Genomic DNA, 15,304 nt, shown 5'->3' with positions numbered 1-15,304 from the left:
TGAGGAGGCTGTGAGGAAGGAGCAGGCGAGGGACTGAGGCAGCGGCTGCCTCCCGTTCACCGAGGTCTCCCTGGTAACCGTCTCCTGCGGGCTGGGAGGGGGCTGCGCTCGTGCAGGCCTCAGCAGAATGGGATTCTATTTTCTGCGCTTCCTGTTCCTCACTGCCACGTCTCCATGGCAACCATGTTAGCTCAAGGAGGTTTGCTTCCCGTCTCCTCTCACTCACATGACCCGTGCGAGCTTTCTCCCTCCCTCGTCTCTCACTTTCTTGTTTTCCACAACACCCTCCCCCCCGCACATACCACAATCCGACTCCCACCTCTCCTTCCCTCCCTTCGCCCCCACCCCAAGGGCCTACCTGCACCCCATTCTCTCCCCTCTCCTTCTCCACCCACCCCCGGGGCCCACCGCGGGGCTTCGCCAGAGCCGAGGGGAGATTGATGGTGAACGCTTATTAAAAAACATTGTAACTGTTTCCGTTTTTATTACGTTGACAAGGGACCGTTATTTACTGTTATTGTTTGCGGCGGGGGCTCTGGGCCCGAGCTGGGAGCGGCCTCCTGAGGGCTCACCTTTACGGATTTGAGCTGGGAATTCACGCAGGGGGTAGAGAGGCAGAGGGAGGGGTGAGGATGGGTGTGGAGAGGGGGAGAGAGGAGGCAGGAAAGTCTGCTCAGAAGAAATGATTCAGGGAGGGCATTTGGCAGACTGAAAAGATGGCGGTTTGGGACTGGATGGGTCGATGGAGCCGGCAGAGGAGGCAATAGAGGATACTGTCGCGTCGGATCTTTTCCGTGGGATGGCCTTGGAAGCACAGGTACATGCAGACCTTGAGAGTCGAGTGCCACCTGACCACCCTGAATCCAACAGAGACAGCCCTTTCTAAAGGAGCCAGGGCTAGATTCAGGTCCGGGGGCAGAGGAGGCCTCATTTGGGGGTTGAGGGGCAGGGGAGCCTGTCCTGTGTCTTCCCAAGTCCAAGTTTCCCCACCTCCCCTCTTCCCAAGAGCTCTCGCACACTCAGTCAACCGTTCAGTCATTCATTCAATCGCATGTATGGAGCGCTTACTGTGTGCAGAGCACCATACTAAGCACTTGGGAAAGTACACTATAAGAATAAACACCTTCCCTGTCCAAGACGAGCTTACGGTCTAGAGGATGAGCTCAGAACACCACATACCCAGGTCCCACCAGTCCTAGTTTTAAACCCGAAGGGGCCTGAGGACTGCTTTTCTTGTAAGTGCAGCATAGGCTAAGCTCCAATGAACCCCTCATCCCCAACCCACACTGATGGCTCTGCCGACCTAGGGAAGTTACCCTCTTGTTCACAAGTTAAAGCAGCCCCGAATGGAAAGTGAAGTGAAAAACCCAAAGAGTCCGGGGGGAGAAGTGTCAGTTCCCTGCCGCGGGAGGGGTGATGCCGGACCCAGAAGCTTAAGGTCTTCTACTCAGGTGACTTTAGGTCAAGGCTCAACTTCCTCTCGGAACTTTCTGGGGAAACCAAGGCATCCAATGGAGTACAAGGTCCGAATTGCACTTTCCAAGCCCTTAGTACAGTGTTTTGCACAGTAAGCGCTCGATAAATACGTTTGAATGAATGAATGAATGAATTGTCAGGGGAAGAGAGAAACCTTGTGGTAAAGAACAGAAAAAAAATGATTATCCTAGGTGGAGAGCCCCTGAATATAGGATTATTTCCTTGGGAAAATGGAAGAAGCTCAGATAAAGTCCTGAGAGTCAAACAATAGGTCGTATTTACTGAGTGATCACTGTATGCAGAGCATTAAGCATTTGGGAGAGTACAACATGACACATTCCCTCCCCACAATAAGTTTACAGTCTAGAAGGATGACTTACAGCCTACAGAAAAAATATTCAGTCCTCCTGGGCTGGAATAGAAGATTCTACTAGCCTTCACCCACTCCCGTTTTTGTCTTGATAGCAACAATCTCTTTATGGCAGTATGGAGAGACAGCATGGTGTAGTAGATAGAACACAGGCCTGGGAGTCAGAGGTCGTGGGTTCTAATCCCAGTTCTGCCACTTGTCTGCGGTGTGATCTTGGGCAAGTCAATTTACTTCTCTGTGTCTCAGTTACCTCATCTGTAAAATGGGGATAGAGACTGTGAGCTCCACGTGGGACAGGGACTGTGTCCAACCTGATTTGCTTGTATCCACCCCGGTGCTTAGTACAGTTCCTGGCACATAGTAAGCACTTAACTAATATCATAATTATTTATTTACTCACCAGGAGCAACTAGCTTGGGTCCCTTCTTCTCTTGACATTCCCCTTTGGATTGGGTCAAGTACTGATAAATTTAGACCAAAAGAAGCTTTGTCCTGAAGCCCTAAATCAATGGTCAAGGTCAGAGCGACAAAAGAAAAATATGTCCCTGGGCTCCCTGGAGAGATCTATCCCCACTGAGAGTAGAAGAGGGAATGTCTTTAAACTACGAGATGAGGGCTTCATGCTAGAGTTAGGGAGGAACTTCTTTAAAAAGAAGTTGGCCACATCCTGGTATAGTTTTCTGGGGTTGTGGAATGCTTTATCCAGAGGTTTTCTAATAAGAAAGAAATACACTAGATTGAGATGACTAAGGTGTGGTCCTCACTGGAGGCAGGGAATAGATAGAGTGGTCTCTATGATTGTGTTGATTGAGCTTGGAAATCAGTCTGGGTATTTAACTGTCCACAGTTAGGAGCAGCTTCGCATGAAGAGCAGAGCGGCCTAGTGAAAAGAGCACAGGCCTGGGAGTCGGAGGTCCTAGGTTCGAATCCCAGCTCCACCATCTGATAGCTGGGTGACCATGGACAAGTTCTCTAACCTCTCTGTGCTTTGGTTTCCTCAACTGTAAGATGGGGATTCAACACCCGTTCTCCCTCCTACTTAAACCTGTAAACTCCGTGTGGGAGAGGGACTGTGTCCAACCTGATTAACTGGCATCTACCTCAGTGCTTAGAACAATGCTTGCCACATAATAAGTGCTTAACAAATGTAATAATAGTAACAACAATAATAATGCAGTGATTTTAAAAGAAGATTTCTGATGACCCCCTTAAGATGATGATACTCCAGTCTGTCCATTTCTTCGAGGAACTTTAGAAAAATAGAGCCTGAAAAGAACCAGTCTTGGTCTCAGTGACCACCGGGGGATCCCCTGAATCGTAAGACCAGAGGGGAACTAAGTTGCCGTTGTGGTGGGTGTGTGGCAATCATCATTATTAGTAATAGTATTCTTCTTATTAGAATAGTAATAATAATAAGAGGATCCCCTGAATCGTAAGACCAGAAGGGAACTAAGCTGTGGTGGTGGTGGGTGTGTGGCAATCATCTTTATTAGTAGTAGTAGCAGTAGAATTCTCATTATTATTGTTTTTGTTGAGAGCTGACTAAGTGTCGAGCACTGTTCTAAGCGCTGGGGTAGATTTTCAAGTTAATCAGGTCGGACACAGTCCCTGTTCCGTACTAGGGCTCGCAGTCTTAGTCATCAATGGGTTAAGCATCTGGCTGGTATCTCCTGCCCTCCGGACAGGATGGAACATTCTCAGCTTGTGCCCCATTGGCTTTTTGCAGCAAGGTTTCCTGCCGGAGGGTGGTGGAGGGTGGAGCTTCGGAGAGAATGGGATGGAACCTGAGTTTTGTTTCTCCCCCATGCCCCTTCAGTTGATATTAATCTCTTACTCTTAATAAAAGTTTGTAGTTATGTTCCTAAATGGTCTCTGGGCTCTTGAATATTATTACCTCAGATACAATCAGGAATCACTTAGGACAGAGCAGCAGGAGCAGCGGCAGCAGGAGAAGCCTCAGTGGTTCAGGCTATAAAAAGAACCGGTGTTTCTTTGTGTTTACAAGTGTGAACCAACAGCGCCTGATGAACAGCCCAGGCTTTGGCCGGTGAACTTTCATGACTCCTTGACGCTCAGGCTTTGGAGGGTGAACTTTTGTGACTCCTTGATGCTTTTCGTTTTGGTTTTGGATCTGAAAGGCCCTTCCGGAGAAGGTGGCCTGAACTTTGGAGCTGCCGAAATGTCCCTAGCCCTATCTTCCGGTTCCCACCCCGCTCCCATCTCTGCAGACTCATATTGGTGGGGGCATAAAGACTCTTCCAGCTGGTTCCAACTATACATTCAAGCAAGGAACAGGAGTCGGCACCGTCGTCAACCACGAGTCTCCGTGCTGGGGAACTACATACATGGAGTACATTTGTAGGTATCAATTTCCATACTCTTCTGTCAAAGAATTATTCATTCGCCTTAACCATTTGAGCAGCAGCATGGCATAGTGGATAGAGCACGGACCTGGGAGTCAGAAGGTCTTGGGTTATGTCACCTCCACCACTTGTCTGCTGTGTGACCTTGGGCAAGTCACTTTCCTGCTCTGGGCCTCAGCTACCTCGTCTGTAAAACGGGAATTGAGACCATGAGCCCCACGTGGGACAGGAACTTCGTCCAACCCAATATATTTGTATCCTCCCCAGTGCTTAGTACAGAGCCTGGAACATAGTAAGCATTTAACAAATGCTACAGTCATCATTACTATATTTCTTTCTGTCCTCTTTTTCCTCCTAACCATACATTATGTCACCCCCGCCAGATTGTAAGTTCCTTGGAGAGGTGGATCCTGACTGTCCCCTCTACAGTACTTTCCCAAGTGCTCAGTAAGGTGTTTTGCTTGCAGTGGTTCTCCATAAATACTATTGGTTCACTCTTGGTGAGGAGCGAGGGATGTTTTTATCCAATCCTCCTGCTTGGGGTTAGGGCCCAGCTCTCTCCTCGTACAGGGTCAGGGTCCCTGGTATGGAGGGAATAATGAGGGGCTGCTCTCCGTAAAAACCAGGCTTGCCAGCTCAGGGAGAGGACTTGGGATTTCAGGACCTTCCCAAAGAGTTTCACTTCAACAGGAGCCCTAACAATGGAGCAGGCACAGGCTGGGGCTTGGGAGGGAGCGAGGTGGAGGTCCCAGGAATTGGATATAGAGGTGAAGGAGGAAAAAGACCAAAAAACGCTGATAGGGATAGAATGAAGGGAGAGATGGAGGGAAGAAAGGGGAGGGAGGGAGCAGGACAGCTGTGATCCGAATGCAATGTCAGGACAAAACCGGAGCAGCATATTACCAGAGGCAGCCAATGAAAGCACTTGAGACTAGTTCAGCTGGAATAGCTAGGTACATTCTGACCTTCCCATCCTGACATGTGCATACATGCAGGCTGAAGAGGGGAGATGGGAGTAGGGGGGGGTGGTTGGGGTTGTTGGAGGGTGTAGAGGGTTAACAAGATCTCCATTAAGCATCAGGCATCGAGGGCTCCAGAATCAACCTCCTCTTTCTCCTTACCAGAGCCAACGCCTCCCCATCTTCCTCCAGCTGGGGCCTAGGCTTAATGTCACAATTAGATTAGACTCAGTCACTGAGTCTTGCTTCGATAGCTTGCTGGGATGGGGGATGCCCAAGCCCAAGCACACGGACAAGAGAGCAGGCTGGGATTTGTGTGGGTGGAGGGGGGGCGGTCGGGGGAGGCGGGGTACGTGTGTGTAGGGAGAGGGTGTCTAACACTGGATCACACTGCCTTCTGTCTCTGAGAAATGCGAACATAGAGCTTGGGGATTTTTGTTACTGAGGTCTGTAGAGGAGGGGGAATGCAGTGGGGCATGGGGGTCAGGGAAATCTCAAAGGAAACCAGTTCTGCCAAAGCTAGAGGAATTCCACAGGCTCAGATCTTTCACCCCTTCCTCCCAGGCCCCTCACCCCACAAAAACAAGTTCTAGTTTTAAGACTGCAGTGGAAAGGAGGAGCTAGTTAGGGAAATGCAGAATAGGTCTTCCCTCCTGGTCTTTCTCTTCCCCACTCTCATTCTTTCTCTTCTCTTCACGAAATCATGAGTTTCCCCCCTCCCCCCCTCCCCCAATCCTCCCAACCCCCGGCTCCCCGGGCTCTTTTCTAGTTTCTTTCCTTTTCTCTGCCCCAATCTTCCACCCTCTTCCTCTCTCTCAGCTAGTGCCTCTGCCTCTCTCTCTCTCTCTCTCTTTCTCTCTCTCTCTCTTTCTTCCTCTTGACATGAGCAAACACATGAATTGGGGAATTGTAAACCTCCTAGATGCCAACCTATTGATTGTAGCAAGGCATCTATTAGACTGTGATCCCACAGTACCTCCAGCCTGTGTTGCAATGCTTTCTCGGGTGTAGGAATCAGAGTGGTCCAGAGAGGCTGCAGAGAAGCAATAACTGCTGATCTGGGATCGGGGTGGGAGCTTGTGGGGAAGAAGGGGGGAAAGAGGGGGAGGGTGCAGGTGGAAGGAAGAAGGAGATAGACTAGATGAAGAGGGGAAAGATGTGTTTTCTAGGGAGCTTGGGGAATGAAGAGAGAGAGGGGAAGAGAGAGTGTGAATTTATTGGGAAAGGGAGAGAGAAGCAAATGACAGACACAAAAGGAAAAGCAGAAAATTCATGAGATGGCAAAGCCCCTTAAAGTGCAGCTTCTATGAAATAGATTCACATAAATGAGATTAGGATCTTGATGCAGCATAAAGCAGAATGTGTGGTAATGATAGTCAGTCAATTGTATTTATAGAGCACTGACTGTGTGCAGAGCACTGTACTAAGCACTTGGGAGAGTACAGTATAACAGTATAACAAACATGTTCTCTGCCCCCATTGAGCTTACAGTCTAGAGGGGGAGACGGTTAATATAAATAAATAAATGATAGATTTGTACTTAAGTGCTGTGGGGCTGGGAGAGAGAAGAATAATGGGAGCAAGTCAGGGTGATGCAGAAGGCAGTTGAAGAAAAGGAAAGAGGGCTTTGTTAGGGAAGACATCTTGGAGGAGATGTGCCTTCAATAAAACTTTGAAGGTGGGGAGAGTAATTGCCTGTCGGATAGGCGGAGGGAGGGCGTTCTGAGACAGAAGCAGGACATGGGCGAGAGGTCGGTGGCGAGATAGACGAGATTGAGGAACAGTGAGAAGGTTAGCATTAGAGAAGCAAAGTGAGAGGGCTGGGTTGTAGTAGGAGAGTAGCGAGGTGAGGTAGGAGGAGGGAAGGTGATTGAGTGCTTTAAACCCAGTGGTGAGGAGTTTTTGATTGATGTGAAGGTGGAAGGGCAACCACTGAAGTTTCTTGAGGAGTGGGAAGCATGGACTGAACCAGGCAGCAGAGTGAAGTATGGAAGGGAGTGGGAAGAGACCAGAGGCAGGGAGGTCAGCAAGGAGGCTGATATAGTAATCAAGGCGAGATAGGATAAGTGTTGGGATAGGGCTCGCCAGAAGAAAAAACCCACTGAGAGGCTGAATGGGCTGTGCAAGATGGCAAGTGAAGCTCCCTGGGCCTGCAATGGCAGGTGGGGAGAGACCGATGGGTCCAGAGGTGCCCGGAAGGATAAGCCTGTTTGGTCCTCCCACATTCCACCTACTGCCTAAAAGCTCTATTCTGTGAGAGAGACCCTTCTGCAAGCCACATAACAACACTCCAAATGGAGGCCATTTTCCTGCTGCTCTGGCCGGCCCGACAGTCGGGTTCAGAGAGGACCAGGCAGGGGAAGCCTCTGAGAACTTTAGCTTTGGGGCTGGGAACGATTATGATAATAATAATGATAATAATGTTAGTTAAGTGCTTACTTTGTGTCCTGCACTCTACTCAGAGCTGGGGGAATACAAGATAATCTGGTTGGGGCCAGTCCCTGTCCCGCATGGGATTCCCAATCTAAATGGGAGGGTGACTAGGTAATATGTGTCTCCTGGGTCCCCGCACTCCCTTCTAGTCCCCACCCCCTCTACCCCTTCCCCATCACCATCAGATACCCTAACCCTGGAACAGACGTGACCCATGTCACACAGCCACGGAGGTAGCTCTGCAAAAGCATGACCAGAGACGTGTGAGTGACCTCTATGACCCCCACACCCCTGTGAACCAATTCCGTCCAGCGTGTCCCTCCTCCACGAGGGGGCCCAGCCTCCAGCCTTAACGCCAGTGACTCTGCCCAGCCCTGTAAGGACGCATGAAAGGGCTTATTGTTCATTCATCCCAGATCCCCCCAGCCCCCACTGCACACCCAGCTACCCGACCCCTTCCCCCGTCTCTGACTGGACTGGGTGTCTGGGTCAAACCCAGGCACGCAGACATAGCCTCTGTCCTCCGGAGCCCGAGACAAGCACAAGATTCCTGATGCAGAGGAAGAGACGGCACCTGTTGTCCTCCAGATCGCCAGGGGTTTCGGACAAGTGCTCCAAGACTCTGGATAAATGCCACAAGACCCGACTGCGCGACAGTCTGCTTCAGATTTTCCATGGCTTCTCCAGAATTTTGAGGCCCCAGGTGCTCGGAGGGGGAAACTGAACCTTCCTCATGAGTTCCCAAGTCCCACTGGGGGACGGACAGACAGGCAGTCCGGACTCGGACTGCCACTGATAAAGGCGGAGAGACAAAGGAGATGGAGGCTGAGGAAGGGGGGAGGTAGAGGCTGTCCAGGAGGCAACGTGGTGGGGGGGGAGGTGCCGTCTGTCAGAGAGGAGGGAGCAAGAGGGGGCAAAATCATAGTAGGCCCAGGACTTTGGCAGCTGTGGCCCACTTCTGCTCCTTGGTGTTAGATTCATCAGCGTTAATAATTAATATCTGCTGAGCATCCACAACGAGCTACGTGCTGACCCCAGCTTCCGTTCGTCTTTGGATGGGAGCACCCCAGCTCACCACTGAATGGTAGTCTGCTGAGCAGGCAATTTCCCCCCTGTAATTCCTCCCTCTACAAGCCCCCCGCGCCCTCCAGGTCGGCCCAGACCAGCCTGTAGCTCAGCCGATCCAAGTTTGGATTTTAGAAAGCAGGGACAGGCAGCTTTGCCAGAGGTTTGGAGTCAACCGTTTCCACTCGAACATGCACAGCAGTAAGGCGAAGCCCTAGGAAAACACAGCTGCTTAACCCAAGTCTGGCCCCCGAGGCCCCTTCTTCCTTGGCAGCGCCCTTCTACCCGCAAAGCCTCGCTATCACTGTTTAGACTGAGCAAGAAGGCACTTAGCTGCCCGGGCGATAGGGTTTAGTTGTTTGGAGGAGGGCTGGTTCACCCGGCCAGCATCCAGTCTCTACTCCCAGGTGGAGATTTGCTTCTCTTTCACTGCAGGAAGTAGAGGAGAGAGACGGAGGAGGGAGAGAGAGGAAGAGAGAGAGAGTGTGAGAGAGGCGGAGAGGGAGAGAGAAAGCGAAGAAGGATGAGAGGATGAGAGAGAGAGGCCAAGTGAGAGAATATGAGTGTGAGAGAGAGAGAGAGCAAGAGACAGAAAAGAAATGTCAAAGGCAAAAGGTGAGGGAGGGTTTACAAATGTCTCTTTCCCGAAGTACAAACCGAACTGAGAAATATCAGAACCATGAGTTATAGAGTTTCCTTTAGGGACAAGGCTGTGGGTGGAGAGGTTGGGTTTGAGGATGGGGAGAGAGATAGAGGAGAGGAAAGAGATGAAAGGGAAGAAATAATTCCAGGAAACCAAGAGGCATCAAGGAAGGTCCTTTTTTATGGTATTTGTTAAGTGCTTACTATGGGCCAGGCACTGTACTAAGTACTGGGATAGACACACACTAATCAGATTGGACACAGCCCCTGTCCCACATAGGGCTCACAGTCTGAATCCCCCATCCTAAGGATGAGGTCACTGACCCATAGAGAAGTCAAGTGACTTGCCCAAGGTTACCCAGCAGGTCTTAAGTCCTAGGAAGGGGCCATGATGTCCAGTCCTCCCATTTCCCAAGGGAGAAAGGAAAGAGAGAGGTCACCACAAAATTGTTCCAGGGTAGAAAGTTGGCTCCTGTGAAATGCGATGAGAGGATGAGTGCATGAACCCCAGTTTTAGCCATAAAATCCTCCTCGTTCCCCTAATTCAATCACCTCCAGCACCATCCACTCCCGTGGTAGATGATAGATTGGCAAGGAGAAAAGAGAAAGGGGTGATTTTAGCACTCCTCCCTAACCTGTTGAATATTCATTTCAACAGAAGCAGCGTGGCTCAGTGGAAAGAGGCCGGGCTTTGGAGTCAGAGGTCATGGGTTTGAATCCCAGATCTGCCACTTGTCAGCTGTGTGACTGTGGGCAAGTCACTTAACTTCTCTGGGCCTCAGTTACCTCATCTGTAAAATGGGGATTAAGACTGTGAGCCCCACGTGGGACAACCTGATTCCCCTGTGTCTAGCTCAGCGCTTAGAACAGTGCTCTGCACATAGTAAGCGCTTAACAAATACCAACATCATTATTATCATTTTATCTATCAATCAATTAATAGTAGTTATTGACTACCTGTGAGCAGATTGCCACACTAAATGGAAAATAATAGATATTTCTGCTTATACTTAAATGTGGCCTCTATATCTTGACTTCTTTAGAGTTCAAGATCATTGAGGGAAGGGACCACAGTCCTGCTTGGTTGGCTCGAGCTCAAGGACCCGTGTCACGGGGCTGAACCGGGCCAGCCCAAAATCAAATTTAGCTGGATTGGTGTTGGTCTGGGATTGACCTGGGGTTGGACAGCCCTCTGCTCCTACAACCCCCAGGCTTCAGGCCTTTCAAACCAGGGCGCTTGCTGCATCACACCTGGGGAGCTCCCATGCACCCAGGTTTTTCCCACTGTGGGGAGGCTCAGGTGGGCTGCCCCAAAAGTCCTCTGAGCACCACCTAGAAATGAGCCAGAAACCATTACCAGTTCAGTGTAGGCTTCTGAGCCAGCATAGTGCCCAGGTGCCCCAGTCCAAGAGACAAGGCCAGGGCAGACTTCCGGCCCTAGAAGCAGTGTGGCCTAGTGGATAGAGCATGGGCTTGGGAGTCAGAAGGACCTAGGTTTGTTTGTTTGTTTTTTGGTACTTGTTGAGTGTTTATTATGTGTCAAAGACTGTTCTAAGCACTGGGGTACATATAAGTTAATAGGGTCGGACACAGCCCCCATCCCGCGTGGGGTGCACAGTAGGAGGGAGAACAGGTATTGAATCCCTGTTTTATAGTTAAGGAAACTGAGGCACTGAGAAATTAAGTGACTTGACCAAGGTTACACAGCAAGCATTTGGCAGAGCAATTGCAGAGCCGGGACAAGAAGCCAGGTCCTCTGACTCCCAGGCCCATGCTCTCTCCAAAAGGCCATGCTGCTAATTCCAGTTCCACCACTTGTCTTTCTTGTGACCTTGGGTAAGCCACTTAACTCCTCCGTACCTTAGTTGCCTCATCTGTAAAATGGAGATTAAGACTGCAAACCCCATGTGGGACATGGTCTGTTTCCAAACTGATTAGCCTATAACTATCCCAGTGCTTACTACAGTGCCTGGCACATATAAAGCATGTAGCAAATACAGAAACAACAACAACAAAATGAAGGATTCTAGCAGCAAGTTTCAGCCAGAAAATCAGCACGCTTCCATATTCTCTTATGGCAACTACCAGAAAGGAGGGAGTAGATTCCCCTGGGGAGACTATGTTCCCCTGATTTGGAGAGTTTACACCCCACACCCAAAGGAAATCTCAAAGTTCATTATCAGAATTTATTTTGCAGCTGGAGAAACTGAGGCACCCAGGAGGGCTTGCAGTTGTTTAACACTACAAGAGGAACTCAAGAGAAGGCCTGGGAATAGGGGAGTTTAAATGGAAACGAATTCAGGCTTCGACCCTGGAGGCTGATTCGGTTGTTCGGTTCTTGCCTAGTTGTGGGGGTGGGAGTTCCAAAAGAAAATTCAACTAGCTCAACCGGCCTTCGAGTCAGACCCCAGAGTAGACCCAAGTCCCTGGTCCTCTGAAGGGAAGAAGCAGGAGGAGGAGAAGGGGGGGAAGTGGCTATTCCCCCTTGAGCCTATCCCTACAGGAGGAGAACCCAGTGGGGTTCAGCTCTCCTGGCAATGCTCTTTCTTCACTCCCCAGCACTTGGAGAAGTGACCCTTTTCGTTCTCTTAGGAATCGAAAGATCCGGCACAATGAAGCACAGAATTGAGAGAAAGCGAAACTAGGGAGCAGAGGAGGGACGTGGGAAGTCGCCGTTTTCTGCAATTTCGGTTTTGTTTAAAAGCAAGGAGGGAAAGCCGGCAAGAAGAGGATTTACTGCACTGACGGGAACTACACAGACTCATGCCCCCTTAGGAGTGAACAGGGCTTAGAAGTAAATGTTTAAACCTGTAAACTTGGGGTAATGGAGGGGTGACAGAGAGACAGAGAAAAAGAGAGAGAGAGAGAGAGAAGGAGAAAAACCTGGAGAGCTAGAAAACAAAGAAGTAAAAAGGAGAAAGAGATGAGAAAAAAGAAAATCAAAAGGAAGGTGGTGAGAGAAATAGGGTCGTCTTGCACACAGCACAGTGTTGGGCACATAGTGTTTAATAAACACCATCATGAAGGAAGGAAATATAATGAAGCAGGAACATAAAAGAGAGGGGAGAAAAAAGGAGGAGAGTAAAAGGAAAGGGAGGAGAGAAGAAAATGAGAAAGAAAGGAGAGTGGGGGGGAAAGAAAAGGAGAGAGGGGAAATAGAAAAAGAAGAGGGTAGAGTCAAGGAGGGGAGGAGTGAAGACTGGAAGAGAATGAAAGGGTGGAGAATGTTCAAGGGAGAAGGGAAGGGAGGGAGAAAGAAAAGGAAAAGAGAAAAGGGAGAGCAGAGAAGAGCAAGGAAGGGCAGGGAGAGAAAAAGACAGAAAGGAAAAGAAGGCAAACAGGGAGGGAGGAAAGAAAAGTGGACTGGAAGAAAGGGAGGAGGAGAGAGCAGGAAAAGAAGCAGAGGGAAGAGACTGAAAAGAAAGAAACTTGAGGAAGAGATTGAAGAGAAAATAAAGACTAGGAATTAGGAGAGAAAAGAAAGGGGGAAAAGAAAAGGAAGGGTATGAAGGAGAGAAAGTAAAGTGAAAGAGGAAAAAACAACAAAAGAGGGGAAGGAAAAAGAAGAGAAAAAGAGAGAAGGAAGAAAAGGGAGAAAAGAGAAGAAAAGCCACAATGAAGGTAAATTAGGAAGAACTCCCATCCCCGAACTCTGAAGGGTCTGATCTGAACCCTCACCCCTTCTACTCTTCCTTCCTATCCAGCTGTGCAGAAGATCCTTAGCCGGGGCTGGGGGGGAGGGGGGGTGGGAGGGGGGAGGAAAGGGGAAAGAGCTGAAGGGGAAGAGAGAGAGAGGGTCCATACTCAGAACTTTAGAAAAAAAAGAGTCTGACTACAGCCCTAAGGGCTGTCACAACAGATAAAACCTCATCCAGACTTCGCAGTGTGAGCTCCTGCACACTAATGCACAGCAGAGCTAAAAATACCGGTGTGTGCAGAGAAACAGGGAGGAGGGAGGGAGAGAGGGGGAGGGAGAGAGAGAGAGGAGAGAGAGACAGAGACAGCAAGAGTCAGAGATGGGAGAAAGATGGAGAGACAGAGGGAGAGAGATAGAGAGGGAGAGAGGGAAGAGGAGGTTGTTGTTGCTGGGCTCTTCACTGATTGCAGCTTTGGTTTTCCAGAGATTTCTTAATAATCCAGATGTGCAGCTGCAGTGGGGAAGTACTCACTTGAGAGACTGCAAATAAAGCATCAGAAATTCCCACTCACCTCCATCTTACCCTCTCCCCTTCCCTATCCCAAAATGCTCCCCTCCTGGCCCCTGCTAACAAAAAATGCCAGAGATGGATGATCGCTTTATGCATCTCTTTCCTTGAAAAGCTTCGGCAATTTCTCTGCTAATAAGAAAGAACCCTCCCTCCCTCCCTCCCGCCCAAGGCACACACTGTAGCCTGGACATGAGGTGGGACAGGATCCAGGGGACTCCTGGCCTTCAGGAGGGCAAAGAGCTCACGGCAGAGGAAGATGATGCTCACTTCACTGGATTGCTTTTGTAAACTTTGGACTTGCCCTGTTCCCCCTGGCTGGCAGGTAGGCTGGCAGGCACCAGCGATCAGCGATACCCTAGGCACCGTGGGGATTCGCAAAAGAAGAAAAAGACACCCTTCTAACGAGGAGCTCGCAGCATAATGGGGAGAGTCACCACAAATCTAAACCTACCCAGTGAGAAACAACCAAAACTATATGCTGGGATACCTGGAAATGAAACAGAACGTAAATAACAGAGCATATCCATATTTGTTATAAAGACATATGTGAGTGCTGGGAATTCCCTGAGTGACTGACGTGACCAGAGTCATGTGGGGCTCCCGGAGGAAGCTTCCCGGAGCAAGCAGGATTATAAAATCACTTTGAAAGAGGGGTGGGCCACGGTTTTGCTCCCAAGCCCTGTGAGGTCGACGGGCAGAGATCCCTCCAGCCCGGTCCCTATTTCTGCCCGGGTGGCAGGAGTACCGCGGTGCTGGGGCTACAGGTTCCCTGGAGGCCTCTTGCTGGTTCCCCGTGTGAGCACGGACAACAAGTTGCCAGCAACTACCCCTCAACGCCGGTAGGAAACCACCGCTCGGTCTTCTCCTCTCCAGGCTAAATAGTCCCAGACGAAAAAGTCATCATGGGATTCCCACTGCACTGCCTTTAGACTGCAAGCTCCTTGTGGGTAGGGAATGTGTCTTGTTAGGTCGCTGTGTCGTACTCTCCCAGTGCCCTGCAAAGAGGAAGTGCTCGGTAAATACAGTTGATTCACTGATTCTTCCCCTCTAGACTATGAGCTCGTTGTGGGAAGGGAATGTATCTGTTTATTGTTCTACTGTACTCTCCCAGTACAGTGCTCTGCACACAGTAAGCGCTCAATAAATATGATTGAATGAATGAATGATTGAATTCTGTTGTACTGTACTCTCCCGAGTGCTTAGTACAGTGCTCTGTACATAGCATTCAGGAAATATGACTGACTGATTGTCAGTGGTCCTAGAGGTGTTCTAGAGAGATGCCTTGAAATATAGGCACCTATACTCACAACCTACCAAATGATTCTCCTCCAACCCCTTGAATGAAGCAGTGCAGCATTTCCTTTACAGAGAGAGCAGAAGAGCTCCCAAACAAATGCTAAAACCCAAATCGAATCCATCTCCTCTCTCTTGCTGTCGATCCCTTGCTCACATCCTCCCTCTGGCCTGGAAGTCCCCTCCGCCCCCCTTCATATCCGACAGACTTTCACTCTCCTTACCTTCAAAACACTCCAAAAATCTCATCTCTTCCAAGGAATCCTCTTCCCCAACTAACTTCTCTTTTCCACATCCCATTCTCCCTCCCTTCTGCATTATCTATGCACTTGGGTCGGTACCTCTTTAGCATTTTGCTACTCACTCCACCCCCAGCTCCACAGAATTTATATATATGCGTGGCTCAGTGGAAAGAGAACGGGCTTGGGAGTCAGAGGTCATGAGTTCAAATCCTGACTCTGCCACTTGTCAGCTGTGTGACTGTGGACAAGTCAC

The sequence above is a fragment of the Ornithorhynchus anatinus genome, chromosome 4, assembly GCF_004115215.2.
Source record: "Ornithorhynchus anatinus isolate Pmale09 chromosome 4, mOrnAna1.pri.v4, whole genome shotgun sequence".
NCBI lineage: Eukaryota > Metazoa > Chordata > Mammalia > Monotremata > Ornithorhynchidae > Ornithorhynchus > Ornithorhynchus anatinus.
This window is presented reverse-complemented; position numbering follows the sequence as displayed.